General features: G+C 36.8%; 1 long non-coding RNA gene across 1 annotated transcript in view; it reads right to left on the reverse strand.

Moving 5' to 3' along the window:
• Positions 1-523: 523 nt before the first annotated feature.
• LOC108445461 overlaps positions 524-12,994 on the reverse strand; it is a 64,619-nt gene continuing 52,148 nt past the window's right edge. The window contains exons 4-5 of the long non-coding RNA XR_001860330.1: positions 1,731-1,870; positions 524-1,436 (exon numbers count right to left, since the gene is read on the reverse strand). This is a non-coding gene — a long non-coding RNA (uncharacterized LOC108445461). The remainder of the gene's footprint in view (positions 1,437-1,730; positions 1,871-12,994) is intronic.

Raw genomic sequence — 12,994 nt, forward strand, 5'->3', positions numbered from 1 at the left:
TCTTTATTATGTAAGGAGAGGTGGTCTGAAAGTAATAATCACAACTTTGTGAAAGTCATGAGCTGCACAATTTGTTTGAGAATACTAAATTTTTTAATTTTTTTTTTTTAACTGAGCTCTAGAAGTAGTCTTCCATCAGTAATTGTCCATCTGGAGACATTGTTGTGCAGTCACTCTGAAATACAAAGAAATATCTTTATTTAAAAAAAGCCCTATATTTCGCAGAACATTCCCCATCACCAAGATCCCATACAGTTGAACTGACGGGTTAGAAATCTAAAGAAAGAGGGAAGAGGCATCTACTATAAAAATCTCTCCTGAAAAGAGTGGTAAAGTTACAAAGAACATGACAAAAAGAAGGTTTGGAGCCAGTAAGGATTTTGCCTTACCTTTGTGAAAAAGGGAGAAGTATTGGAAGGGTTTAATTTTTTTTTTTTTTTTTTGGTTTCTGTTAATAAGTAGCTCTTCCTTTTCATAATTAAATCTGTCTAAATACACATGGGCTTCAGGCACCTGATGATGGTGATGATGGTAATAATAATGTTGTTTGCTATGTGTGTAATTAAAAATCCTACACTGATATTTTGCAATGTTATTTCTAGAAAGCCTTAAATAAACTCCAAGGCAAATTAGAAGCTATATATACTTCATAAGGCTTAAAAAATGTTTTAAGCACACCAAGTGCTCCAGTCATTTTTTTCAGTGTCTTCAGGCAAGGTGGTTCACCTCAAAGCATCCAAAGTGCACAGCAAGAGATTGTGGGATATTTCTTGCTGATTCAGATGGGGTGCAACATGCTCAGTCTTGATCTGGCCAAATAACAGAATGATTGCTTTGTGCTGTGCTGAGATACAAGAATTTCATTCTCTCCTCTTCGGTAAAGCTCATCCTCTGGTATTTTCTGGATATTTTCTTGGCCTTGCAAATCTCTTGACTCTGTGCTCACTGTTTATTTTGGTGAAATTGCTAAACAACAAGCTCCCATTGCCTGCTTTTTTCCCTAGTTTAGTGAACGATATCAACGGTGCAATTTGTTTTTCTACCAGGTGACAGAACTGAAAGAACAGAAAGAAACTGTATTTTCTCATGGTAACTTTTTTATTTAAATACAAATCCACTTAACTAATCACATTTATTTGTATTCTTCTTGGACACTAGGTTTCTAGTTTGGTAGAGTTAATGGAGTATGCACATTAAAAATTAATGAAATCAGCATGAACAAATACAATAAATAACTTTTTTGTTTGCCTGGCCACATAATTTTGTAGACTTTTCTTCTGTTTACTTAAATGCAAGAAGTGAAACATTCACAGTATTAATCCTATGTGGTTGTGGGGATAAATGGTTTCTCTACTTTACCATGATGATGGAGGCTTATTGCCAGACTTCCAGTTCTTCATGCATTACAATGCGCAAGCAGTAGAGCTTTGACAGTGCTGTCAGAGTATAAAATAATTATTAAAAAAAAATTAGTCAAGTGGAATTCTCAAAATGTCAACCCAAGATAAACTATTTATCTATATTGAACACAGACAAATATTCTGCTTTTGGAGCATAAGTAAATGCTTTGAGTCAAGGACTCAGTGGGAAATTCTGATGGTACTAAAACAATGCCAAAGTGGGAAAAAAGTCCTTCAGGCCTGACTTTATGGGGGTGTGGACACACAGTAGGATGTGTTTTGGATGACATCAGAATGAAAATCATAAACATTGACAGCTGCCCACAGTACCTGCTGTTATAGCTAAGAGCGATCAGATGGCTGACAGGATATGCGATTTTTCAGGACCTCTCCTTTTAGAGGCTCACTGTGGTTCTTCTGGCCTTGGTGGAAGGACTGTTTTATCAATGGCAAGTGTTTTGGTAATCCAGCTGGAGAAGACATAAAAATTTTTAGACAGAGTCTGACAGTGCTCCCAAGAAAAGTTGCCTCTGCAGAAAAGAAGTTAGACTGAATGAAGGGGACAGGCTTTTCTCTGTGTTACTCAGGAGATCAAAGATCTGTCTGGATAGCCAGATTGGGCTGTAAATTACATTGGGTAGTCTTCTTGCCTGAACAAGTCTTTCTAAATAGTACTGGAGATAAGCCAGAGGGATCAGTAATTGTAGGCTGGCCTGAGAAACAATCAGTTCTCTCTGACGGCTCACAGCAAGCTAACAAAAGGTTTTCTGCAAGCCTTTGCTTATTCCGAAGCAGGTAACTCTCTTGAATGCTGGAGAAATAGAGCTACTGTGTTAGAAGTTTCCTACTAGCTCCTTCTTCCTTTGTGGATCATCAGTGTATTTATCGTTTTCTGAGAGTGACTATGTAAATCAGAAGTGCAGCTTGAGCAAAACACAGTGAGAATCAACTGGGAGATCTGCCACAAATCTCAGTGAGGTTGCAATAAATGATGATCAAAACAGGCAACTATTATCGACCCCAATAACACTGCAAATTAATCACTGTCTCTACAGAAGAAATAGCTCTAATCGTCATGCCAGCTCCTTAACATTAGGTTTAGAGTTCGGCTAAAATCCAATCCTTAAGAAAATATTTGAACTTCATATCCTGCAACACCAATTCAGCTGGACAATTTCAACCATCACAACATACCTGCAAAAGAATGGATTTTGAATGATAAATCCAACATATTTTGTTGCAGATGAAGGGAGAATGAAATGCTGGTTGGGGGCACTTTCCTCAATTCCTCTCCCTCAAATGTGTCCTGGCTAGGAAGAAGCGCATGGTGTATACAAGGCCATACTGACCATTTTATGTAACACCCAGCCTCAGTTTTTAAAGTTCCTGTCTTGAGAAGTCCTAATCAAGTTCAAAAAGTGAGGAAAAAGTATTTGTTAGTAGAACAATCTCTCAAAGATAAGGATGAATATATAAAAGAAGAAAAACCTCCAGAATTTTGTCCATACAAAGATGAATAAAAAAAATCTTCAGCCTAGAGCAGTCAACATCCCCCTTTGTTTTTATTTTGTTCGGTACCACAAAAGAATCAATAGAGCCCTGGGAGAAGGATACTGGGTGTACAGTATGAGCTGTGCTATACTTTTCTAAACTACAAAATAATTGTTAAAATGAAAAACTTGCAACATTACTTCAATCACCAAGGACATCCTCCAGCTCAGTGAATCTGTCAACAAAGCTACAAACTACAGGATTTTACATTTTGGGGAAGAAAAATGAAACAGAAAGCTTCTAATTTTAAGCAGGTGGACGAAAAGAAGGAGGTTGTAGTCTCTAGCGGGAGAATTCCAGGTAGCATAATTTACAGAAGAATGAAAAAGTCTGAACAGGAGAGTATCAGAATAAAATACTATCTAATAAAATCATATTTAAATGCATCAATCCTGAACAACAGCAGAGAACACTTCAGAAAGCATTTCTGGTATCATCACTCCAAAGGTCACAATGCAAAACCATGACATACATTTTCATGCAGTCTTGTATATGTAATAGCTTTATCTGAGACAAAGCAGAACTCCAGATGGAGTTGTATGATATAGCTTGACTCTTGACAGGTGTTCCTCCTATATTTGTGCACATACATATTTGTGCATAGTAAGTCTTTTCTATGTAGCACACATAAAAATATTGACAAGGAATTATCTCTAACAGTAAAACGAAGTGAGGGGAAAACATGCATCAAATTCAAAGTTAATATAACTGCATTATTGTCTGCAAAGTCATACCACTTTGTGATATTTACCTGAATTCAATTACAGCAGAGATTAATATAAAACAAGGTCTAATTCACTGAGAGCTTAAGAACTAAATGTGCAGGTATGTTAAACCTGCATGTATCTAATTAAAGCAGATTAATAGAGAAAGAGATGAAGATGCAACCAATATCCCACTAACGTCTATAGCTAACAATGGAATGCTAAATGTTTTGAACTCATGCTTAGCTGCCATAAGTATAAATTTACACCACACAGGGACCTACATTTTTATTTATCACAATGCCCAACATTCTAAGCAATTTGTTTCTAATTTAAGTGTATAAGTTTGCTTCTGCTCTAGTGTTTATTAATGCAAGTCATAGAACTGAAGTAAAATGTACAGCTTTGAGTAGATGTGGCTGGATTTTTGGATGAAGCAAGAGCAGTGACTGCAGACTTCCAGGCTGCAAAGTAGTTCTGGGGATATTGGAAGCCTGTGAACATGAGACAGATGTGCTCACTTGGCAGCAAAGAAGGTCAGCAGTATCCAGGAGCATATAAACACAAGTAGAGTCAGTGGATGGAGAGAAGTAAGTACTCCCCTTTACTTAGCACTCATTAGAGCACAAATCATTAGATCTAGATATTGCATCAACTGTTGGGATCCTCACGACAAGAAAGATGCTGATAAATTGGAATGAGGTCAGTGTAGGGCCACCAAGATGTTTGCAGGCTGCAGGATTTCGCCTTGTGAGGAGAGGCTGACAGAACTGGCCTTGTCCAATTTGGAGAAGAGATAGCTCCTGGAAGCCCCCACTTGGGCCTGGAGAGAAGCTATTGGGAATGTAAGTCAGGCTCTTCACAGCTGTATGTACAGTTGTGCATAGTGGGAGGCTGGGAGGCAACGGGCACAAGATGAGAGGCTTCAGAGAGCTCTTCAGGCTGGATATAATACAGATAAAAAAAGATTGATCATGAAAATAGTTGAGCAGTGGAACAGGGTGCCTAGAAAATTTGTACTGTCTGTACACCTGGAAGTTTTCAATATGAGGCTGGACACAGACCTGGAACAACATGGTCTGATCTCTGAGCTGGTCCAGTTCTGAGCAGGAGTTTGTGTAAGAGACTTCCTGAAGTCTCTTCCTGACTTGTATTGCCATTTGATTTTAGGGCGGCTTTCAATATGCATTCGTGAGAATATGAGGAAGGAAATATTTCCTATTGCAGATTCTTGCTTATCAACACAAAGGTCCCTGGTCTGTCTTGTGTCGTTTATTTTAGTCTTTTCTTTTCCCCTGAGGAAAGTTCTGCCATTCAGGAAGCAAATCTTAGTAATAAAACTGAAAAACTCAAGCCTGACTTCCTCAAACTGAATTAGAAATGATTCATCATTAGTTTAAACAGACCCAAGTCAGTATTTTATATAATTATACAAATATTCACCATGAAAGAGTTGAATCTGAGATGATTCAGTACATAGATCACCTAGTATGATTCTGCCCCAATCCTGGATGAGTACATTAATCTTAGTCAGGCATGAATATTTACAGTAACAAAGGATAAACTTTTGTTTTTAAAATATTTTTTCATCCTCTCTTAGAAGTCACTGTACTCGTAAACAGAATGAAACTGGATTCATTTATCATAATATTTGCAAAGAAGTGACAAAAATGGAAACATTGAAAAATGAAACAGTTGAAAAATTTCTTAAAGTCCCTCAGACTATTCTGATTTTAGAAGTTTTAGTTGGTGTTCAATGATTGTTAACTTGTGCACATGGCAGGAAGATCAAGGCTCATTGCTCTTTCAGCTCAGAAAGTCATGAGAGAGGCAAGGATGGAACTATGCAGTCAAATACTTTAGCAGTCTACTTTTACTGGCCTTATTACCACTTTTATAAATATATATAATGTGTATCACTGGAAGAAAAAGAAAAAAATCTGATGATGAATGGCTTATTCTTTTAAATATGTCAACTGTTAAGGAAATCTCTGGATAAGATTAAACTACATAGAAAACTCTTATCTGTATCATCTACTCTTTCCAGTTTTCTCATACGGCCTTTCTTTTCATTCTAATAATCCCAATGATTTTAAGTCATCAAGGGTATAAGTTTATGTAATTTTCCTATAATAATTTCATCTGAAGGTTATTGAATATCTAGGAACTGTTACCATGGGGAAATAAAAGTAGAATAATTCAAATACAACTTGAAAACATGAAGGGCTACTCTAGAGAATTTCACATGGTGCAGAGTAATCCATTGCAATGAATATTTCAAAGTGGAAATTTAAGGCTACAGTTGTAAAAGATTCACATAACATTTATAAAGAGTCAGCCTAAACTGCAAGTGTCACTCTTTCTTAAATGCAGTGCACAGCCATGCAAGTTTCAGGATTTGGGAATTTTCCTCTTTTCAGTTTGCCATTACGGTCAAGCCACAAAAGACAATCTAAAAAGACAGGAAGCATGGAAACAGATGTTCCAGCTATAAAATATAAAAGGAGGTGTGGAGAGGAGGAAAAGAGTGAGTTACAATATGGCAAAAATGGCATATTATGTTTATCAAGTGTATTAAAAGGTAGGGAAGGGTCAGAGGAACAAACTGGTCAGGGACATGTCAGCATGGTTACTACCAGAGTTTTCATCTGCTAATTCTATCTCTTATTAACACTTGATCCACATGTCAATTCCTCTGCAGAATAATATAGTGTGGTGGGCTATTTAGAAGTTGATTACTGATCACAAATGAAAAGCAATTGAGATTTTCATTTTAAAAAGTAACAAAATGAAGGAAAAGCATTTAACTGCAAAATCAGATCCATAAGAGTGAGGAAATCCAACCCACTGACTTTGATGCCTGACTTTCATATTGAATTCCTGCAAGGACAGAAAAGGTAAAGGGCTTCAGGTGCTGTGGCTACCGAGCAGAATTTATTCCACGGTTGTCTCCTATAATTTACAGTACACAGAGCCAGATTTCTCTCCTCAACCTACATCCAGTTGGTGCAGAAGATAGTAATTATCACTGAAAATGAACTGTATATACTGCAGGTATTTTAGTTTGCTGCTAAAAGCTGGCCTGTACATAACCTAGGGCAGCCTTAGGGCTGCCCTAATTTATGGCAATTTCTTAACACCCAAACATAGTGAATTAGAGCTCCTTTCTGCTTCTCATCTTGATCAGGTATAAATAGAATATAGACAGTTGTGCCCAGCCAAAGGAAAGAAGACAAACAACTTATCTGGGATAATCTTCATACCAACAGAGGCAGCCTAAATTGGCTATTTTGTCTGAAAGTGGTCAGATAAACTGACCCAAGGGATAGAAAAACACCAAATCAAAATACCTGAAGTACAAACATGGCCTGAATATAACCTAGGAAGTTTGGTTTGTTTTCTGAAGCCATGACCTGAGCTGAACCATCTAACAGGATGGTCCCATATTTGTAAGAATAAACAAATAAAAGCCATTACCTTCTTGGTTCCAGTAAAGTCTGTTTTCTTCCTGGGCTGGTATTGAAAGATTTTACATACAGCTGCTGTACATAGGCAGCTTCCAGTTTAGTCAGCATTTGGGAATCCCCAGATGCCATAAGAAAGGACAAAGCTTTTTCACAACTGCAATAGTTCTGTGCTGAAGAACATTTCTAGGAGAGCTAGGACAATACTTCAATTTACTTGGGGACTTGTTCATCACTGTACTAAAATCACTGAAAACATTCAACCAGCCAAGTGAGTGAAAACCAAAGCTGTATAACTCCATTGATCAAGCCACAGCATGGCCCAGGAAGTGATAATTGAATCAATATGACAAGCAGGTCAAAAAGAGCCTGATAGTTTTGGCTTCTTCTGAGGAAAGCAGTGAATCATTTTAAGACAAAAGTTGCCTAATTTCTTGTCCACTCTTATAGCAGAATGAAAACCCAGTCCGCAGCCTTTACTAGGGAAACAAAATCCTGAAAAAACAAAAACAAGTGTCATCATGATGTCTTGAGTTTTGGATGTAAATCTTAAAAACAACTGCTCTGAATTGCCAGTAAATGTGGGCTTCCTATGCACAGTAAATATGAAATGTTATTCAATTAACACCTGCTGTCCTATATCATCAAAAATTTTACAATCCCTTTTCATCAGAATGAATAGCTATAGAGAGGAACACTAGTGGAAAAGCAGACCTTTAGGTAGAATAATTAATTGCATTTTGTCTTAAGTATCTTATATGGCATCTTATATCTTTTAGACCTACAGTAGAATCAGACATTTAGATTGCAGGAAACTTCATTCCCTCACTCCAGATTCCTCATTGTCTAACTACCATATCCTTTCATTGGTTATTTTTGACTTATGGGGAACATTTTTTTTCAGACTACTGTTGAAAATATTTGATTTCTCAGTGCTTTGCACCATTAAAGGAAGATAGCCGTCAGCTTTGCCCAGATTTCATTCTTTCTTACACCAAAAATATATCTTTGAAATAAATGTATCTCTCTTCTAATAATGAAAACAACTATCCCATTCAGCTCCTGATTTTTGGAAGGTTTCTGGAACTCCTGCATTAAATCATGCTCTAGAGCTAATATCCTCTTACTGTCGTTCTTTTAAGTATGGCTGGCACTGTTCTTAGACAACAGCCAAAAACTTCTACTGTTCAGTTTACAATGCCATGTAGACATGTGCATTTTTCCTCTGGTCATCTAATACCTTCATTGTGAGAGGTCTGCCTGGATCTGTACACCAAAGTGTGCAGCTTCTTTAAATGCTTTCACTTGAGACTAGCAGAATGTTAGGGGCAGCCAGCTTGCTGTCTGCAGCCAATAGATGAGAGCCTCTAGAGGAGGGCCTTCTGCTAAGCAGGGATTTGTGAGTAACCCTGGCCTTCAGCATTGCACAGAGAGCATTTTTATGCTGTTATTTTCTTCACAAATGTACGTGTAGGGGTGGTAGATAGTTCTATACTTGGCTGTCCTATCTAGGATGTTGGTAGTCTTCCTGTTCAATGAGAAGCAGGTTTTTCTTCTGTTACATTGCATAAGCATTTACATTAATGGTTCACTAATGAACTCCAGTGCAATTTGGTTCCCTATATACATAAAAGGATGGAAAGAAAACTTTCTACCAACACCTCTATTATTGTCCCCAAGCCCTTTTGCTTCAGGAGCTTAGGACAATATGAAATATGCAGGATAGGTTTTAATATTAATCAGATGGTGTGATTGTAATACTACCAGTTACTGAGAAATGGCTAATTTTTCAGAGAAGTGGCAAAAAAAAAACTATGGGAGAGCAGAAGTTGAAAAAGAAAAGAATATAAGTTATAAAATTGATGTCACAGATAAAAAGTAAATCTGCAGTTCCACAGGAATCCCTGTTCAGCCATTCAGAAGAAATACTTCTGAAGCAGCACAAGCTGGCATTGGACTTTTTGAAAAATTTGAAAGTACTTTTTCCATTTGTATTTAATTTGTCTCATAAATCCTTAATTCAAACACATTGAGGGGGGCTTTGCAAATTTCAAATTTAAGTCTAGAGAAAGAGTCAAGTGAGAAGCATAATAAAAAAGAAGTTCTTTCAAGAGAGGCACAGAACAGGTAAATGTATCAGTGTGCTGAGTGATGGGGAGGATATGAAAGGAGGAAAGGAGAGAAGACAAAGGAAGATATTCTAAATTTTAAACAATCTCTTTGTGGCATGATGTTCAGGGACCAACACAGAGATAAGTGCTGACATCCTGAATGTGTGCCATGCAATTCAAATTTTCCTTCTATTGTCATCTAAAATGGCTTCTGCAACAATTGATTCTGGCCAACACAATCTATTTGAATACTAAGCTGTATAAGGTAGAAAGTCAGCTATCTTTGTATTTAAGGCATCTGCATTTATTTCCATGGTAGTAGAGTAGCTAACAATACACCTCAAACTAGCATTTTAGTATGGTAGTTTTGTGCTTAGTTTGTTTGGATTATCTTTTTAAATTTTACATTACCATTTCCAATTAAGCAAATAACAGTATTTTTCAACTAAGTTCAGTGAAAATGGTGAAAAAAAATGTTGGTTACTTTTGTTTTACACTTCCACAGATGCAAGCAAATTTTCACCCAATGCTGAACTCAATTGTAAACTCTTTAAAACACGTTGAAACATTGCAGAGCAGAATTCAAAATGACACAGGCTTTTAAGCAATGAAGATTCAGGAAAGACTGAAAGAATATTTGCCTAAAAGCTTGGGTGAGAAATGTTTCCCCATTGTGAGAAGTGTTGCTGAGATTTGTTTTACATTTCATCACAATGAGCTCAGCATAACTGTAAAGATTTTCAGACTGGTTACAGCTCTGACAGGAACACTATCACTGTCAATTATTTCATCCATAATGCCAGAAAAATAGAAAAAAAAAAAAAAAGACAAGAATGAGACATGAAATTCCAATGAAGTCTTTGGATACTTGTGGGTTTGGGATTTTATCTGTTTCACTAGTTGTACCTGTGATGACTGGATTTGAATTTAAGTGTATTTTTTCCTCACAGCTTTCATGAGTGGCTTGGCTTGTTTTTTTTAAGACTAGGAGCATCATGAGTTCTTCAATTTTCTAGTTGTATCACAAGAGTGACAAAAGCCTGTAAAGCTAAGGAAAACAAAAAGAAACAAAAAGAAATTATAAAATTGTTTAAATGTGAGATACCTATCTTTCACACTTACACTTTGCTACAGAAAACAGAAAAATTAAATCAGTGCAACAGGCATATTTCGAATATATACTTGCTTTGAGCTTAGCAAGAAATTTCACACAAGGAGAGAAGATGATTAATGATGAATATGTAACAAAGAACTCTTTCCATATGACAAAACAATTCTCTCCTAGAAATTTTTGTTATCATTCTGCAAGGGAAGTAAGAGAGGTTATTCCTTCCTGTAATACAAGAAGTCCATGGACCTGCCTCAGAAAAAGAGGGAAATATATATAAAATGTCTGAAAGCAGTTGGTGTAGATTTCTGAGAGTAACTGGAACTGGGTTCTGCTAAAAAATGCAGCAAAATGCTCCATAAAAATTCACTTATTTATGCCAAAATACCAGCAAACTCAGCGGCCAATCACTTTGAACCTGAATGATGATCTGCATGTCACCAGTTTGGTGACACTTTTTTCACTCTCTTCAGTAAATTATATTTCAAAATATAAACTTGCAAGATGCCGGTTCCTGTACATGCAACTTCCAAAATAAAGCAATGTGGTATGAGTCATGATTTCTACACAAGGTAAGTTCAGAAATAAAAGATTAGAGAGCAGGTCTCCTAGGACCAATAGGCCTACAGAACCTCACAGGTTACTGTCTCTAGATCTGAGTTCAAAGGCAGTGCTTCAAGTGTTTCAAAGAATGTCTTTGACTTCTGTAGAAATAAAATTCACTTTCTTTTAAGAAGAGTCCTTCAAATTGCTATACGTGTAAATGCTCTTTACAAATATTTGAAGAGATACCAATTGAGTACTTTATTTTCGGTCCTGTTAATACCTGCTTGTCTGTTGTTTTGCTCTCTTTTATGTGTGGGCATGAATAGATGAATTAGAGAAGAGCACACAGTCAGTAGTGCTATGAAACATCATAGTTTTCTTCCCAATCCTCATTTAATACGTGAGCTAACAATAGAAGAAAAATTGGCATTAAAGGATATTCTTATTAAGAGAAATACAGCAAGCAAGCAGTTTTGCTGTTTACTGTTTGATGGAATTAAATACAACTGGTTTTAAAAGCTTTAGTCACACAGTCATTTGTATTTGTGTTGTCTTAAATTTGTCTTGCATTTCCATTGGCATGGTAGGTGACTGCAGTGCCTACATCATGGTTTGATGTAATTTAGGGCAATTAATATTTCAAGGTTGATTTAGTTGGGATTGATGATGATTTCTTTTCAGGCTAGCATGCTCTCCCCAGATGGTTCAAACTACTGCCTCAGTGCTGGTCTCTCTACAGATTTGGGAAGTCTTGATGCATGCAGAAATTTACCATATGCATGTATTTTCACAACATTGCAGCTTTTCTAGGCAGAGATGATGGTTTGATGTGTGAAGGCTGGAAACCAGACCTTTGGTGCTAGCTTCAGTGTTCCTGAAACTATTTTTGTACTCCTGACCAAACAAGTGTTGATGCTGTCTGTGTATGTTACCCACCCGTGCTCATGTGCTGTGTGGAGCTGTTGAGAAATGAGGGTCACAGTAGCTGCTACCCACAGAGAGACCACCTGCTTCACCTTCATTTTGAACTATGCTCTTCCTGCCTCTCATCTTACTGACATCCAGTGCAGCAGGTATCTGTGACAGTGACCCAGGACCAAAACATGCTGTACATGATTGTCACATTAATCTTCTAGTAATCTGTGTTTTGATCATAATTCCATAACCAGTATTTCAGATTGAAGCCTGTTAATGCTTTGTTATGAGGACATAAATTTGTTTGTACAGAAGTTTGTACAGAAGCTCACCTAAGTAGCCTAACTATGCAGGTGGAAAGACTGGGCTCTGGAAGGGTGTCTCAGTGTTGACTGCATATTTAAATGTAGAGCTGCATGTTTAAAACCAGCTAGGCCTTAGCTGTGACCCTGAAAGCAGTGTCATAGCACACAAACATCTTCCCAAACAAAGCTCAGGGAGTGGTATGCTGCTTTACACTGACAAATGATGAACTGATAATGTTTTCATAATTGCAATCCTTTCAATATGCGGGCAAGTTAATGATATTCTACTTCTACCTAGCTAAAAATCATACTAAAGGCTCTTCATTAACAGGTATTAAGGTTTTCAGAAAGAGCAGTCTCTGATCATGTCTTATTGTATTTATGATGATGATATTCTGTCTTTAAGAGTTTGCAAATGTCCTTTTCTTGAGACATAATTTAGAGGGTTAGTTGAAATCTTTTAGAACTGCACTTTTCAGTGATACAGTGAGGTTATCTGTAAATGCTACCTTTTGTTTTGTTTCTGTGCTCAAAAGTTCATAATTACAAGGTTGGCAATTTTAAAAATTTTATGGAAAAGTGAGTTCTGAGCTGCAGACTTATGAACACAGCAGCAATTTCATAAAATTCACTGTGAGATTATAGTGTAGCCGAGACATCAATTCCTGAGAGATTTAAAAACCTGTCCAGAAGCATTCATTTTTTCAGATGTAATAATGTTAAATGTGAAGATTGAGTCATTAATGTATGAGTAACTCATTCTGTGAAGTTTTTTACAAAACCATTTTCAGGTTATTATGATTTCCCCTTATGCAGAGGTATGAAACCAGTCAGATATCTATTGTATGAATGACTTAGCAGAAAGCATGGTTTGACTGGAATATTAAGAC

This window comes from Corvus brachyrhynchos, unplaced genomic scaffold (assembly GCF_000691975.1).
Source record: "Corvus brachyrhynchos isolate BGI_N302 unplaced genomic scaffold, ASM69197v1 scaffold142, whole genome shotgun sequence".
In the NCBI taxonomy this organism is placed as follows: Eukaryota; Metazoa; Chordata; class Aves; order Passeriformes; family Corvidae; genus Corvus; species Corvus brachyrhynchos.